At 40.7% G+C, this 14,842-nt stretch overlaps 1 protein-coding gene across 1 annotated transcript in view; it reads left to right on the top strand.

Moving 5' to 3' along the window:
• Nucleotides 1-12,773: 12,773 nt before the first annotated feature.
• NELL2 (neural EGFL like 2) overlaps nt 12,774-14,842 on the top strand; it is a 479,083-nt gene continuing 477,014 nt past the window's right edge. The window contains exons 1-2 of the mRNA XM_025284020.3: nt 12,774-13,013; nt 13,956-14,080. The gene's annotated coding sequence lies outside the window, so the exon portion shown is untranslated. The remainder of the gene's footprint in view (nt 13,014-13,955; nt 14,081-14,842) is intronic.

Genomic DNA, 14,842 nt, shown 5'->3' with positions numbered 1-14,842 from the left:
GCTAAGTCGCTTCAGTCGTGTCTGACTCTGTGTGACCCCATAGACGGCAACCCATTAGGCTCCACAGTCCCTGGGATTCTCCAGGCAAGAACACTGGAGCGGGTTGCCATTTCCTTCTCCAATGCATGAAAGTGAAAAGTGAAAGTGAAGTTGCTCAGTCGTGTTGGACTCTTAGCGACCCCATGGACTGCAGCCTTCCAGGCTCCTCCGTCCATGGGATTTTCCAGGCAACAGTACTGGAGTGAGGTGCCATTGCCTTCTCTGCTTTTCACCCTAACCAATGCTAATTAATTAGGTAACTTTTCTGAAAAAAAAAATATAAGCCATTTGTGCTAAGATTTTATAGCCACCTGTACATTTCTGATGCTGCACATAATCTACAACAGATTTGGATTAGAAATGGATTAGTGGTATTTTCTGGAGACATTCAAGAACTTAGATGATGAGGGTAAGAGTCATTAGATATATCCTGTTTGTCTTTTTGGCTCCCCCCAAGCTCAGTTAATTCAATAGGTCACTGTTATAGATATTTTCCTACAGTTACACTCTTTCTCCCAGTGTTTTCTCTACCCAAGAATCTGGTAGTTATATAACATATAGTGATATAGTGAAGTCCCTCAGTCGTATCTGACTCTTTGCGACCCCATGGACTGTAGCCTACCAGGCTCCTCTGTCCATGGGATTTTCCAGGCAAGAGTACTGGAGTGGACTGCCCTTTCCTTCTCCAGGGTTTCTTCCCAACCCAGGGATCGAACCCGGGTCTCCCGCATTGTAGACAGACGCTTTAACCACCTGAGCCACCAGGGAAATCACAGTGTTTAACTATTCCAAGCCACATTGCCCTAGATTTGAATTCCAGCCCCACCCTGTTTGAAACCCATTTCTCTTGTGATAAAAGAACATTACCAATGTCTTACATTCAGAAGAGGGACTGATTTTGAAAATAGCTTCATTACTGTTACTTGAATCACTGTGGTTATGAAATACTTTCATTACTCATCCACTACCAGTGGCAGTTGTTCTGCCACTGAACCTGTGTCTGGCTCTCTGCTCTCATCATGCTAAGAACAAATCAACTTTTCTATTTCACTGATATGTGAACACTGCCAGCTATAGAAACTAAATTCAGAGAAAGTCACCTGTGGCCTCTGCCTTACTAGATAGTAAACCACTCTGAAGCCAAGAAAACAAAGCATGATATAGAACTGTACTGAATGCTTCAAGTTATTTTCAATTTTAAAAATGGCATCTTGTTTTCCCACAGATGGGGAAGTTTTGCAGAAAATTCTTGGGAAATATTTTTCAGTATTTTTTAAACTGTGCTTTCAACTTTTATTTTCAACTAAAAACAGAATATATGCTTGTGACAAATCATTCAACATACTGTAAAGTAGGAAATAAAAATGGCACAGAACTTTTATACTCAGATGTAAGTAATGCTAAATTTTTGGTATATTTTTTACCATCTAGTCTTTTTATATACTATTTTTTACCTTACAGTCATTTGGTCATCATTTTAAAATACATAATTATTAACATATCATATATGCACACATATATAGTTTTTGTAGAGTTCTATATGTATCAGATCAGATCAGATCAGTCGCTCAGTTGTGTCTGACTCTTCTATATGTATACATAAACACAAATATTTACATAATTTTTATGTAGTTATAAGGACATAAAAGAGGCTAAGTATTTCCTATTGCAAACAATGAAAGAATATTCTTCTTTTGCTTAGAACATTTACTTGTGTTTTTAAAGTACTTTCTCCTCTCTGCAATGTATATAAATTCTTTTGAGGATTAGATAACTTTTGTCCCTTTCGGAACCAAGGATGTCTTCTTCAGTGAACTGGGAGCCACCTCTTAGGATGAAGACATTGAGAGGGACAGTTTTTGTGTTTTTAACTCATGGTTATTTTCTCCTTTCATCTGACAAATACCAGTATAAGGGTTCTAGTTGTTTCTATTTCTCAGCAACAATGAGACTTTGAAAAAGTTACAGATTCCTGTAATTCTCCATTTATACTTCTGTAAAGTGAAGGTAGTCACAATAGCTCTGTCTGGTATACATGTATATGTGTTCAGTTCAGTTCAGTCGCTCAGTTGTGTCCGACTCTTTGTGACCTCATGGACCGCATCATGCCAGACCTCCCTGTCCATCACCAACTCCTTGAGTTCACCCAAACCCATGTCCATTGAATCAGTGATGCCATCCAACCATCTCATCCTCTGTTGTCCCCTGCTCCTCCTGCCCTCAATCTTTTCCAGCATCAGGGTCTTTTCAAATGAGTCAGCTCTTCACATCAGGTGGTCAAAGTATTGGAGTTTCAGTAATCAGCCCTTCCAGTGACCACCCAGGACTGATCTCCTTGAAGATGGACTGGTTGGATCTCCTTGCAGTCCAAGGGACTCTCAAGAGTCTTCTCCAACACCGCAGTTCAAAAGCATCAATTCTTCGGTGCTCAGCCTTCTTCACAGTCCAACTCTCACATCCATACATGACCACAGGAAAAACCATAGCCTTGACTAGACGGACCTTTGTTGGCAAAGTAATGTCTCTGCTTTTGAATATGCTGTCTAGGTTGGTCATAACTTTCCTTCCAAGGAGTAAGCGTCTTTTAATTTCATGGCTGCAGTCACCACCTGCAGCGATTTTGGAGCCCCCCAAAATAAAGTCTGACACTGTTTCCACTGTTTCTCCATCTATTTGCCATGAAGTGATGGGACCAGATGCCATGATCTTAGTTTTCTGAATGTTGAGCTTTAAGCCAACTTTTTCACTCTCCTCTTTCACTTTCATCAAGAGGCTTTATAGTTCCTCTTCATTTTCTACCATAAGGGTGGTGTCATCTGCATATCTGAGGTTATTGATATTTCTCCCGGCAATCTTGATTCCAGCTTATGTTTCTTCCAGTCCAGTGTTTCTCACGATGTACTCTGCATATAAGTTAAATAAGCAGGGTGATAATATACAGCCTTGATGTACTCCTTTTCCTATTTGGAACCAGTCTGTTGTTCCATGTCCAGTTCTAACTGTTGCTTCCTGACCTGCATACAGATTTCTCAAGAGGCAGGTCAGGTGGTCTGGTATTCCCATCTCCTTCAGAATTTTCCACAGTTTATTGTGATCCACACGGTCAAAGGCTTTGGCATAGTCAATAAAGCAGAAATAGATGTTTTTCTGGAATTCTCTTGCTTTTTCCATGATCCAGTGGATGTTGGCAATTTGATCTCTGGTTCCTCTGCCTTTTCTAAAACCAGCTTGAACAACAGGAAGTTCACGGTTCACGTATTGCTGAAGCCTGGCTTGGAGAATTTTGAGCATTACTTTACTAGTGTGTGAGATGAGTGCAATTGTGCAGTAGTTTGAGCATTCTTTGGCATTGGCTTTCTTTGGGATTGGAATGAAAACTGACCTTTTCCAGTCCTGTGGCCACTGCTGAGTTTTCCAAATTTGCTGGCATATTGAGTGCAGCACTTTCACAGCATCATCTTTCAGGATTTGAAATAGCTCAACTGGAATTCCATCACCTCCACTAGCTTTGTTTGTAGTGATGCTTCCTAAGGCCCACTTGACTTCATATTCCAGGATGTCTGGCTCTAGATGAGTGATCACACCATCGTGATTATCTGGGTCGTGAACATATTTTTTGTACAGTTCTTCTGTGTATTCTTGCCACCTCTTCTTAATATCTTCTGAAGTCTGGTAGAGCTAGTCAATTAAATTAAGTCTTAATTATGGTCTTTGCAAATCAACTAGTTTTCAATTTATTATGGTTATTTACATATTTAAGGTACTGGGCTTCCCAGGTGGTTTCAATGGTAAAGAATCTGCCACCAACTCAGGAGATGTGGGTTCAATCTCTGGGTGGGAAAGGAAGATCCCTTGGAGTAGGAAATGGCAACCCTTCCAGTATTCTTGCCTGGCATTTTCCACACACAGAGGAGCCTGGTGGGCTACAGTCCTTGGGGTCATAAAGAGTTGGACATGACTGAGCAACTGGGCACACACATGTAAGGTACAACATATTACCTTTTAGCTAAAGTCTATGATGATATTTTTTTTCTGTATAGTTAATATCTGCACATATGCCACTGAATGAGGGGTAGATAAAAGATGTGATACTTTGATATCAACATCAAAGAGGTAATAGTCCATGCTTAACATGTGTGTGATAGAACCTTAGAGAAAAGGTAGTGGTGGTGGGCTGCCGTCTATGGGGTCTCACAGAGTCGGACACGACTGAAGCGACTTAGCAGCAGCAGCACCAGACCTGAGACAACAAAGACTGACGGCAAAGTGAAGGGAGAGGGGACCCAGAAGGTGAGGCTGAGTGAAAGTTAGAATAGAATTTATTTCTCTAAGTGTTGCACTGGAGCACACAGTCCTGCAAGGGCTGTACTTGTCTAGCTTCAAGGCTGGAGGAGGAGGCTGGAGCCAGGTGACAGAGACACCAACGGTTTGATGGACAAGGGGAGCTTACATGTTGGAAACAAGGTCCTGCAGCAACAACCCCTCCCCCCACCCCGTGTGCAGCAGACACGACAGCAGTGTTTGCTCCCAGGGGAGGAGAGATTACCAGCTACAGGGGAATCTGCCATCAGGTTGACTGGCTGGTTACCAGGGAAACTAACGGAGGGGCACAGCCCTCATCACTCCTTTGATAAGGGCAGTCACTAGCTAGATCAGGGACAAGTATGTAGGCAGGTCTGTCATGTGAGTAGGGTTTTGGTGAAGCAGGCACTGGTTGAGCAGAGGGTGTACAGAGAGCAAGAGAACAGCTGTCTTGAGTGGCCTAACCATACACAGAGTTTTAAAATTACATGAGAAAGGATGCATATTGATTTCCTATTACTACTGTAACAAAACTACCACAAACTTTTTGGCTTAATACAACACAAATTTGCTATCTTAACAGTTCTGGAGGTCAGAAGTCTGATAAGAGTCTCACTGAGCTTGCCCCAAGGGGGTTCATACGCCCTTGGGATAATCCAGGAAAATTTCCCCATCTCAAGATCCTTAACCTTAATCACATCTGTGAGTCTCCTTTGCCATGTAAAATAACGTAACTATAGAACTTGATATTTAGAGCATGGACACCTTTGGGGATCAGTATTGTGCCTACTTTTGAAAAATAACACCATTCATTTAAGGTTTCTGTTAAAATTAAATGAGATAAATGAATGAAAGTGCCTAAAATTGTGCCTGGCAGAAAGGAGAAGCTGGATAAACATAGTTAACACTGAAAACAATTCAATAACCAGGAACTGGGAAGATGTAGCTGAAGATTAGCAGCACCAAAGAGAACTAGAAATGAGTACCTGCTTTCAAAGGATGCTTCTTGTATATCTTTTTTCTGCTGTGATATAAATCATCTAGGCATAGTAATCAGGAGCTGTCACATTTGGGAGACCAAAAGGTGGAAACTTGGCTGGAGTGAAAAATTGGGGGCTAAAGGAAGGCCCAGACCCTGATATCCAGGAGACTTCTGGAATTCATAAACCTTTCAGAATGATTTTAGAGGCATGAACTTTTGTAACACTTTACAATTGAGAAAACTGAGGCTCAGAGAGCTTAAGTAACAGGTTCAAGGTCACACAGCTGGTTAAGGGTAAGCAGGGACTCAACCCAAGCCATCTGTTTTAAAATTTGAAGTTTTAGCTTTTGAATTCTTCTACTCCATATTTTGTAACTGACATATAAAACATAGCCTTTTTTTTTTTTTTTACAAAGGTGACTTTTTTTTCCAATATCCTTTGGAATGTTTTTTAAGAACTGGAGGTTTAAATCACTCTACTAAGAAAACCTATCCCATGGGTTAGCACGTGTCCATCTCTAAACTAGCTCTCTGAAAACAGGGAAGACATTTATTTAAGTTGCAAAAATCCATTTTCTCACTTTGGAATCTTAGAATGTTTAATAGATGACTATTGCATTTTAGAAAAGCTTGTCTGAGTCTTCACTGGATGTCTGACACTAATTCTTCAACAACTAGCAAGAATGTCGATAGTGTGAAAAATTAACTGTACCTGGTTAAAGTCTTCCTATGAATAACTGGAAAAAAGTAAAATTTTACTAATTCTTCCTGTGCTAAAATAAGAACTCAATATATTTTTGCAGGAGGTTGTTGAAACTAAGACCAGTTGTTGACCACTAAGACATAGAAAACTGAGCCATCTAGTTGTTAAACATTAGACCTTTCATCAAAGGAAATATACTGTGTTAGGATTTCTCCAGAGACAGAGAACCAGTAAAATATCTTATGGGGGTTCCTAGGTGGGTCTAGTGGTAAAGAACCTGCTTGCCAATGCAGGAGAAGTAAGGGATGAGAGTTTGATCCCTGGGTCAGGGAGATCCCCTGGAGGAGAGCACGGCAACCCACTCTAGTATTCTTGTCTGGAGAATCCCAGGGACAGAGGAACCTGGAAGGCTACAGTCCATGGGGTCACAAAGAGTCAGACATGACTGGAGTGACTTAGCATGCATGCACAGATATATATCTTACATGAGGAGATTTATTATGTAACAGGGAAGAGCAAAATCTGACTCTATATTGGATCTTTTTGTTGCTTTTGTTATTAATGTTATAATCACTAAAAGGATACTGTCTATAGCTATAAGCGTATACAATGATCTGCCTCAAGAAGCCCTGCCCCTCTGCCTGAATGTTAAAGTGCCTTTGTTCAGCTCACAGAGGAGACACTGTGACCCTGCCTACCTGTGAATGGCTGCAACAAAAGAAGAAATTAACACACCCCCTTTCTGATGTTGACTAAGCTGGAGATACTTTGCAAAACTTATGGTCTTTTTACTTTACATCCTCACCTCCTCTTCATCTCTGTTCTATCAAAGAAACTGGCATCCGGACCCTCTGTATCTTTTAGCCATAGAAGACTCTTGAGAGTTCCCTTGGACAGCAAGGAGATCAAACCAGTCAATCCTAAAGGAAATCAACCCTGAATATTCATTGTAAGGACTGATGCTGAAGTTGAAGCTCCAATACTTTGGCCACCCGATGTGAAAAGCTGACTCACTGGAAAAGACCCAGATGCTGGAAAAGATTGAAGGCAGGAGGAGAAGGGGTCAACAGAGGACAAGATGGTTGCATGGCATCACTGACTCAGTGGACATGAGTTTGAGCAAGCTCCGGGAGATGATGAAGGACAGGGAAGCCTACCTGTGTATGTACTACAGTGTATGGGGTTGCAAAGACTCGGACACAACTGAGCGACTGAACAACAACAATCCAGACCCTGAGATGGTGCTCTAGGACATTAGTCTGCCATCTTCTCAGATGCCCAGCTTTCCAAATAAAGTCTCCATTCCTTGCCTCAACAGCTTGTCTCCTGACAACTGGCCAGTCCTCCAGTGAGCAGACCTGAACTTGGACTCAATAACAATTATAGGAATTGGCTCATGTAATTATGAAGGCTGAGAAGTCTCACAATCTGCTGTCAGCAAGCTAGAGAACAGAAAGCCAGTGGTGTACTCAGCCTGAGAACCAGGAACACTGCTGCCTGAGAAGAGATGTCTCAGTTTAAGGAAAGGTAGCGAATGAGTCTGTCCTCTGCTTTTTTGGTCTACTCAAACCCTCAGAGGACTAGATCTTGTGAGGGCCATTGACTTCATTCAGTCTGCAGATTCAAATGCTAACCCAGAAGTGTTTTTGCCAGTTTTACCACATCCCCTAGCCTAGTCAAGTTGACATATACAATTAACCTATACAAATATACCCTTTAACTTCATTGTGAACAAACCCCAAAGCCCTTATCTGTTCATCCTAAGTGTGGCATGTCCTTTGGTATCTGATCACTTCTCAGGTACCACTACAGGTACCATTCTGATCCAAACCACCTTCATGTCTCTCTAGATCTCTGTTCCAACTTCTGATTTGTCTCCCAGCTTCCGTCTGTGCCCTATGCAGCCTATTTGCACACAGTGGCAAGGGTGTCCGTGATCTCATTGAGGTGGTGACATGAAGTGAGATCTTAATTCCTTGCCCAGGAATTGAACCTGGGTAGTCTGGATGAAAGCCAGGAATCCTAGCCACCAGACCAGCAAGAGCGAGAGGTTAGAAGCTATTTTTCCCTAGATCTTTGCCCCTAGTGAAAAATGCATTTCTCAAGGAGGCAAACTGTAAATGCAGGTACAAAGCTCATTATTAGAGACATAGCACAATACCAAATGAGAGCACAGAGAGAAACAGTTTGTTTTGCTAAGATAGAAGCAAAGCAGAGATGCCCACCCAGAGAGAAAGGGTGTGTGCATCCCCCCAGTGAACAAGAAAAACAAAGAAAGAAAGTGAAGTCACTCAGTTGTGTCCGACTCTTTGCGACTCCATGGACTCTAGTCTGCCTGGCTCCTCTGTCCATGGAATTTCCCAGGCGAGGATGCTGGTGTGGGTTGCCATTTCCTTCTCCAGGGGATCTTCCTGACCCCCGGTGAGGAAGAGTACAGTAAAGAGGTGGCTAAATCATTTATATAGGTCAGTTCTTCTGGGTCTTTACCTTGAACCAATTAATCTGATTTCTTTTTCCACAGCTGACCTGCCCTAGGACCCTCCCCAACAGGAGTGTGGGACATTTTTCCAAGATGGATTCTAGCCCAGAGGCCTATGGGATCATGTATTAGCATCACATATTATGGGGTGGTGCCCCCTCCTTCTGACCACCAAGGAGTCTTTCTGCACATGTGAAATGTTTCCTTTGCTCGAGGTGTGTGATCTCCCTCCTCTTTTAACAGGGCTTAGTCCCACCCTGTTCCTGCCATGCTGCTGCTGCTGCTAAGTTGCGTCAGTCGTGTCCGACTCTGTGCGACCCCATAGATGGCAGCCCACCAGGCTCCCCTGTCCCTGGGATTCTCCAGGCAAGAACACTGGAGTGGGTTGCCATTTCCTTCTCCAATGCATGAAAGTGAAAAGTGAAAGTGAAGTCGCTCAGTCGTGTCCGACTCCTAGCGACCCCATGGACTGCAGCCCACCAGGCTCTCCCATCCATGGGATTTTCCAGGCAAGAGTACTGGAGTGGGGTGCCACTGCCTTCTCCAGTCCCTGCCATAAAAATTCCCAATATCTGATTATTAACCTATTGCTGTTCCTGTCTTCTGAAAGATATGTATTTATCTCTTTGACTGAGGCAGGTCTTAGTTGTGGCATATGGGATCTTCTCTGCATCATGCAGGGACTTTCATTGTGGCTCCGCGTGCAGCATGTGGGATCTTAGTTCCCTGACCAGGGATCAAACCCACATCCCCTGCATCGCAAGGTGGATTCTTAACCACTGGACCACCAAGGAAGTTCCTCTTGCTGGTTTTTATATTGAAGTGTAGATCTCAAAATATAGACCGGAATCCAGTCATAAAGATGTAGTCCTCAAGTCCATTTGTCTCTTGCTTCAGGAAAGGTAAACAAGAGGCTGGTAATGAATGGACAGCCTGGAGCTCATCTTCTTACTCCAGGAAAAGTGAATAGCAGACCAGTTGTAAACGCCTAGTCTGGAGTCCCTCTATCTTCTGCTTCATCTCTATTCAAATAAAGGCCCACATGGTCTCCCTAAGATGATGTCTTGCCAATGTCTCAAGCCCTGATTCCGGGCTACTCCTCTGAGCTCATTACATATACCATTTCATACCAGCTCACTCTGAACTCCAGCTCTCACCCTTCCTCAAACATGTGATACCCTTCTGCATCATGGATTTTTCACTTGTTTTTTCTTCCTAGATCACTCTGCACTCTTTGCTTTCTGCTCCTCTTCCCTTCCTATATGTTGACACATTAGCAAAGCCTTCCCTGACCGCCCTGTATAAAATCACACTTTCCCATTCCCTGTATGTCCCTATCTTCTTAACGTGCTTTCCCCCTTCATAACACTAATATTCTATTTATTTACACATTTATTTGGTTACTGTCTGTCATTCCCTGCTCCAACCCCAAACCCCCTTGAAGAACATAAGCTCTATGAACAGGGCTGGGACTTAGTTTTTTGTTTTCTGCCGTATACCTAGTGCCTAGAGTGGAGCTTGGCATTTGGTAGGTTTGTTTAAAAGGAATGTTATTTTGTCTCCAAAAAACAATGAACATTTATGGTAGAGAAAGTAAAAATACAGAAACATACAAAGAAAGAATATGCACCCCCACAAAAGATATCTATTATTAACATTTTCTTGAATTCCTTCCAGGTTTTTCTAAAAATATATTCTTTTCTTTCTGAGAAATCAGGATTATCCTTTATTTAAATCCAGCCTTTTAATAAACTATGTTGTGATCATTTTTACATTATGTATGGTTTTTTGTTTGTTATTTTCCCTACTAAATTATACAATTTTTGGTTCTATTATGTTTTCCAATTGTTCATATAACTTTATCAAATAATAATTATATATGTGCATTTATAGTTAAAGGATATGCCATGATAGATGCCATGTGAAGAAATCTGAAATAGACATTCTACTCATATGACAATAAATACTTGAAGTATTAAAAAGAAGTCCATGGTGGCCAACATAATTTCCTAAGGGGATAATTTTCTAGATGAAGGTTACCGTGTTGTCATGTCAATATTTCAGGTGCCAAGATGGCTGAATTTGTGCCAGGACACTTTAAAATTGCTTTATATTCAGTCTATGGATTGTTGAAATCGCAGCTTGCTTTTGGTTACCTAGAAAAATGTATGTCATTAAAATACTCTTTATATGCAACCCTGGGAACAAATCCCATGCATAATGTATTCATAAAAAGTTCATTTTATTTACAGCTTGTCACATTATATGGTATAAGGAAGCACAGTTCTGATGTGCTTCAATTGAATTATGCTTCTCTTTTTGACAGAATAGGGAAATATATTTGTAAAAGTGAATAAACACACCTTGAACTGCCTACCTTTTGAGAAGGAGGCAGAGGCAAACACATTAACATTATTCTGTTATTAAACCATCTATGGCAATAGACATTTTGGACATTTAATAGCTGCTTGTTTTCTAAATTGGGTGCCTGAAATAGTTTATGTCAAAATCTGATGACAGTGACTTGAAAAAGCACTAAACTCCTGGAAAAACATTTTCCAGAGTTACGGTTTTATAACTACATGGAAATGAAAAATGTTACCTTTTCTGGCATTTAATCCTTTGATGTTTAATTCAGTGTAATTCAAAGATTAGTTTTTATAATTGACTGCTGTGGCAAATTCTCTGTTTCACATAATGATAGAGTGCTTATTTTTGTAGGACAAAATGTACCAGTGCAGTATTTGAGCAGTTTTTAAAATAGCAATATTGACAAACATCCAGTCAAATAAATTTTCTTCCTCAACAAATTCATTAATTTATAAATCAATATCTTTTATGCAACATAGACTACTAAAGTGAGACCAGAGAGGAGATGGAAGTACTTTAAATACTTTAAGATAAATATCGGTGTCCATCTATTAGATACTTTGAGGTCTAACAAGGTCTAAATTTTAGTGTATTACATGTAAGGACTATTTATTACCCTTTGCAATTCTTGGGCCATTAATTAATTACCATACCACTTACCTCCTATGTTGATATTCTGAAAATACATGCTCCTGGTTATTTGGGACTCCAGAGGAGTAAAACAGGTGGGTCAGTGGAAATCCATTACTATTACAAGAAAAAGAAGGTGGAAAGAAAAAACTAAAGTGCAAAGCTCTAAGCACATGTCATTTTCACAGAGCCTCGGTGCAGAGACCAGTACCAGGTGAGACTGGCAGGGGTCGGTTACGCAGGTTGACCTTCGCACTACATGCCTTCCCACTGCTGGTTCTGGCGTCTGTAATTAATGATGGGGCCACACGTCCATTGAGAAGCCAGAGATATCAGACATGCAGATGAAAGTTCCAGTTAGACATATTGACCACATAAGTGGGAAAAGGTTAGAAAGATAGGCTACCATCTGATATTCATGAGAACTATTAAACCTCAATGCCCAAAGTACAAAACACCGCAGGTTTAGGAGCAGTAGATTTTTCTGGGGCACCTCACATTTCACCAGGTCTGGTTCTTACTGGTCTGGAGTCTGGATGGATCCTGACAGAGATGTCAGATTTTATCAAAGGTAGCTGGAGACAGCACTGAATACACCCAGAGTATCAGAGAGTCCAGTTGTATTAAGTTAAATAAAAATAAAAAACAAGTACAACTTCCTTTATCAAATAGATTCTGTTTTTGAAGCATCGTCTATACCAGGCACTATTCCTTTTCCAAATAAGGAAACTGAAAATTAGATCAAATACATTATTCATCATATCATGCTAGTAAACGGCCAAGCTGGAATTTGAATACATCTGTCTAATCTCAAAGCCAGTATATATTATGTCTTATTATTTTCTAATTCTGACATACAATTTTTCTCCTTCAGGGCAACCTATTTGGATACGAGTAAAAATTTCTAGGTGGGAATTTGTTTCTCGACTAAGCAAGTCAGGCATTAGTGACCCAGAAGACATCTTCACCTAGCTTCAAATAACTGAGATCCATCTCTCTATGTTCCAGTATTTCAGCCTCAGTGCCGGATGCTGGTTTGTGTCGGCAAGTAAATTTCATCACAGCCCTGGAGCTGTTTCCTTCCGCGACCCCCAGAGGGCAGCGTGCATTAACGATCCCCCTGAGTCCTCTAGTGGTCAGTTAGAAGCGCTAACTTTGCCTCGGGGGAGCTATGTTCCCAGGAACATTCTCAAAGCTCCGCGGGTGTTGCCCAGGGAAGAAAGGCTGTGTGACACCACCTAGAGTCACCCTCATACTTCCCTTTGGGTGCCTTCTGGGGTATGTCCACAAGCACTGCCCCAACTCAAGATGACTTCTCAAGCCTGCCAAGTGTGCACTTTCGGATGCTACAGGGTAGACTCTATCACTAAATTTCAGGAAGAATCCAATACAGGTATCTAAGACGATGTGGCAGCAAGTCCAAAATTTATTTTATGTCCGTCAAAATGCACAGGGTAGTTTATTTAAATTGATTCCCAGAAGCAGCTCTGAACATCTACTTCCCCAAGGTAAATATTTGAATAGCTCTAGTGATATCCTTCGATTACATAGGGTGGTATAATTATGATTTCTGGGGTATCTTGGAGTGTATTTATGGGGTATATTTAAAATAACATTGGCAAGCCTTACATGTTCTAATTTAGGAATGTAAATTTTCCCTTGATTTTAATATAATCATGATGACTTAGTACAGTAATTTCCTTATTATTAACTTAATGGCTTCTCAGGTGGCTCAGTGGTAAAGAATCCGCCGGCCAAATGCAGGAGACATGGGTTCGATCCCTGGGTCGGGAAGATCCCCTGGAGGAGGAAATGGCAACCCACTGCAGTATTCTTGCTTAGAAAACCCCCTGGACAGAACAACCTGGTGGGCTACAGTCTATAGGGTCGCATTAATACAGTAACTCTAGATTATTCTTATTATTTTGGAATATAAACATATGTCTATTTAAATATATGTATACTTTAACATATGTATTTTGGCTATCAAATATAGATAGCAATTATAAGTTTATTTTACTGCCTCCACTGGAGTTTATTGATATTATTTTATTATTATATTTAAAATAGACCAATTAACAGTGTTAAGTGCTGTAGAATAGACAAATAAGAATATGACATGATTCCAAACCTCAGAGTTTGTGGGGAGAAGTATATCTAGATAACTTTTAAAGAGGATGTAGCAGTAGAATTCCATCATCTTAGCAAAATGGAAGCAAACTAAGCAATCCTAGAAATAGAAAAATTACAACTTAAATGGTGCTGGCAATACCGTGCATCATTCAGTGATTATCTGAAGTAAGTATGGAAGGAAAGATGTGAATCTGTGGTTCCCTCATGTCTCTGTTCTGTGGGGCCTCTCAAGTTCAAGCATATCACTGAGCTGAGTGTGATTCTAACTTTTAAAGATATGCATGTATGCATTTTTCATATATAATGGACCCTAAAAGCAAGCCAACTACTTCATCTGGTGCTCAACCAAAGAAACAGGAATCTGTTCCAATGCTGGAGGAAAAACTTGTGCTGAACAAACTCGTGGTCTCCAGTGGAATGCCTGTCGAAGGACTTTTCCAAGGTAATTTTTATTTTTATTTTATTTTTGATTATTCATGACTTTCTTATTTCTGATTTTAGGGTCTAAGAGGTGTGATTTGATTGTAAGATAAGTATAATCAGAGAAATATATAAATTTTGCCTCACAGTAGGAGGCTCTTAAAGATTTCTGGATAAAGGATGTTGTAACATTGAGTTTGGAAGATTAATTAGGCAATAATATTCTAGATAAACCAGAAGTTGGCAATTAAGACGATTGAGAAGCTACTATGATTGTGGAAGTCAATGAGAAGGAATAACTGTCAGACCTCTGGTAGAGGTAGGATAAGTTGACATTTAGGTTTGAAAAATAGGACATGGGTGAGGTAATTTCAGGAGGAAGAGATAGCAAATGATTTTAAGTGTGCTGAAATTTCAAGGAGGGATGGGTGCTAAATTTATAGAGATCAAAGTTTAAACCTCAAATTAGGATATGTGGTTTCTATCAAAGGACTTTTGTTAGATTTATAATGTGTGTAACTAACACAAATACTACAAAAGTTAGCTCATATTTAGTTACATAGTTCATTCCTTATATGCTCAAAATAGTAAAAGTATTAAGTTGCTTCAGTCATGTCTGACTCTTTTGAGACCCCATGGACTGTAGCCCACCAGGCCCCTCTGTCCATGGGATTCTCCAGGCAAGAATACTGGAGTGGGTTGCCATTTCCTTCTCCAGGGGATCTTCCTGACCCAGGAATTGAACCCACGTCTTTTACGTCTCCTACATTGGCAGGCAGGTTCT

The sequence above is a fragment of the Bubalus bubalis genome, chromosome 4 (genome assembly GCF_019923935.1).
Source record: "Bubalus bubalis isolate 160015118507 breed Murrah chromosome 4, NDDB_SH_1, whole genome shotgun sequence".
Classification (NCBI taxonomy): Eukaryota; Metazoa; Chordata; class Mammalia; order Artiodactyla; family Bovidae; genus Bubalus; species Bubalus bubalis.
Note: the sequence above shows the minus strand (reverse complement) of the source record. Positions and strands in the feature narration are given on the sequence as shown.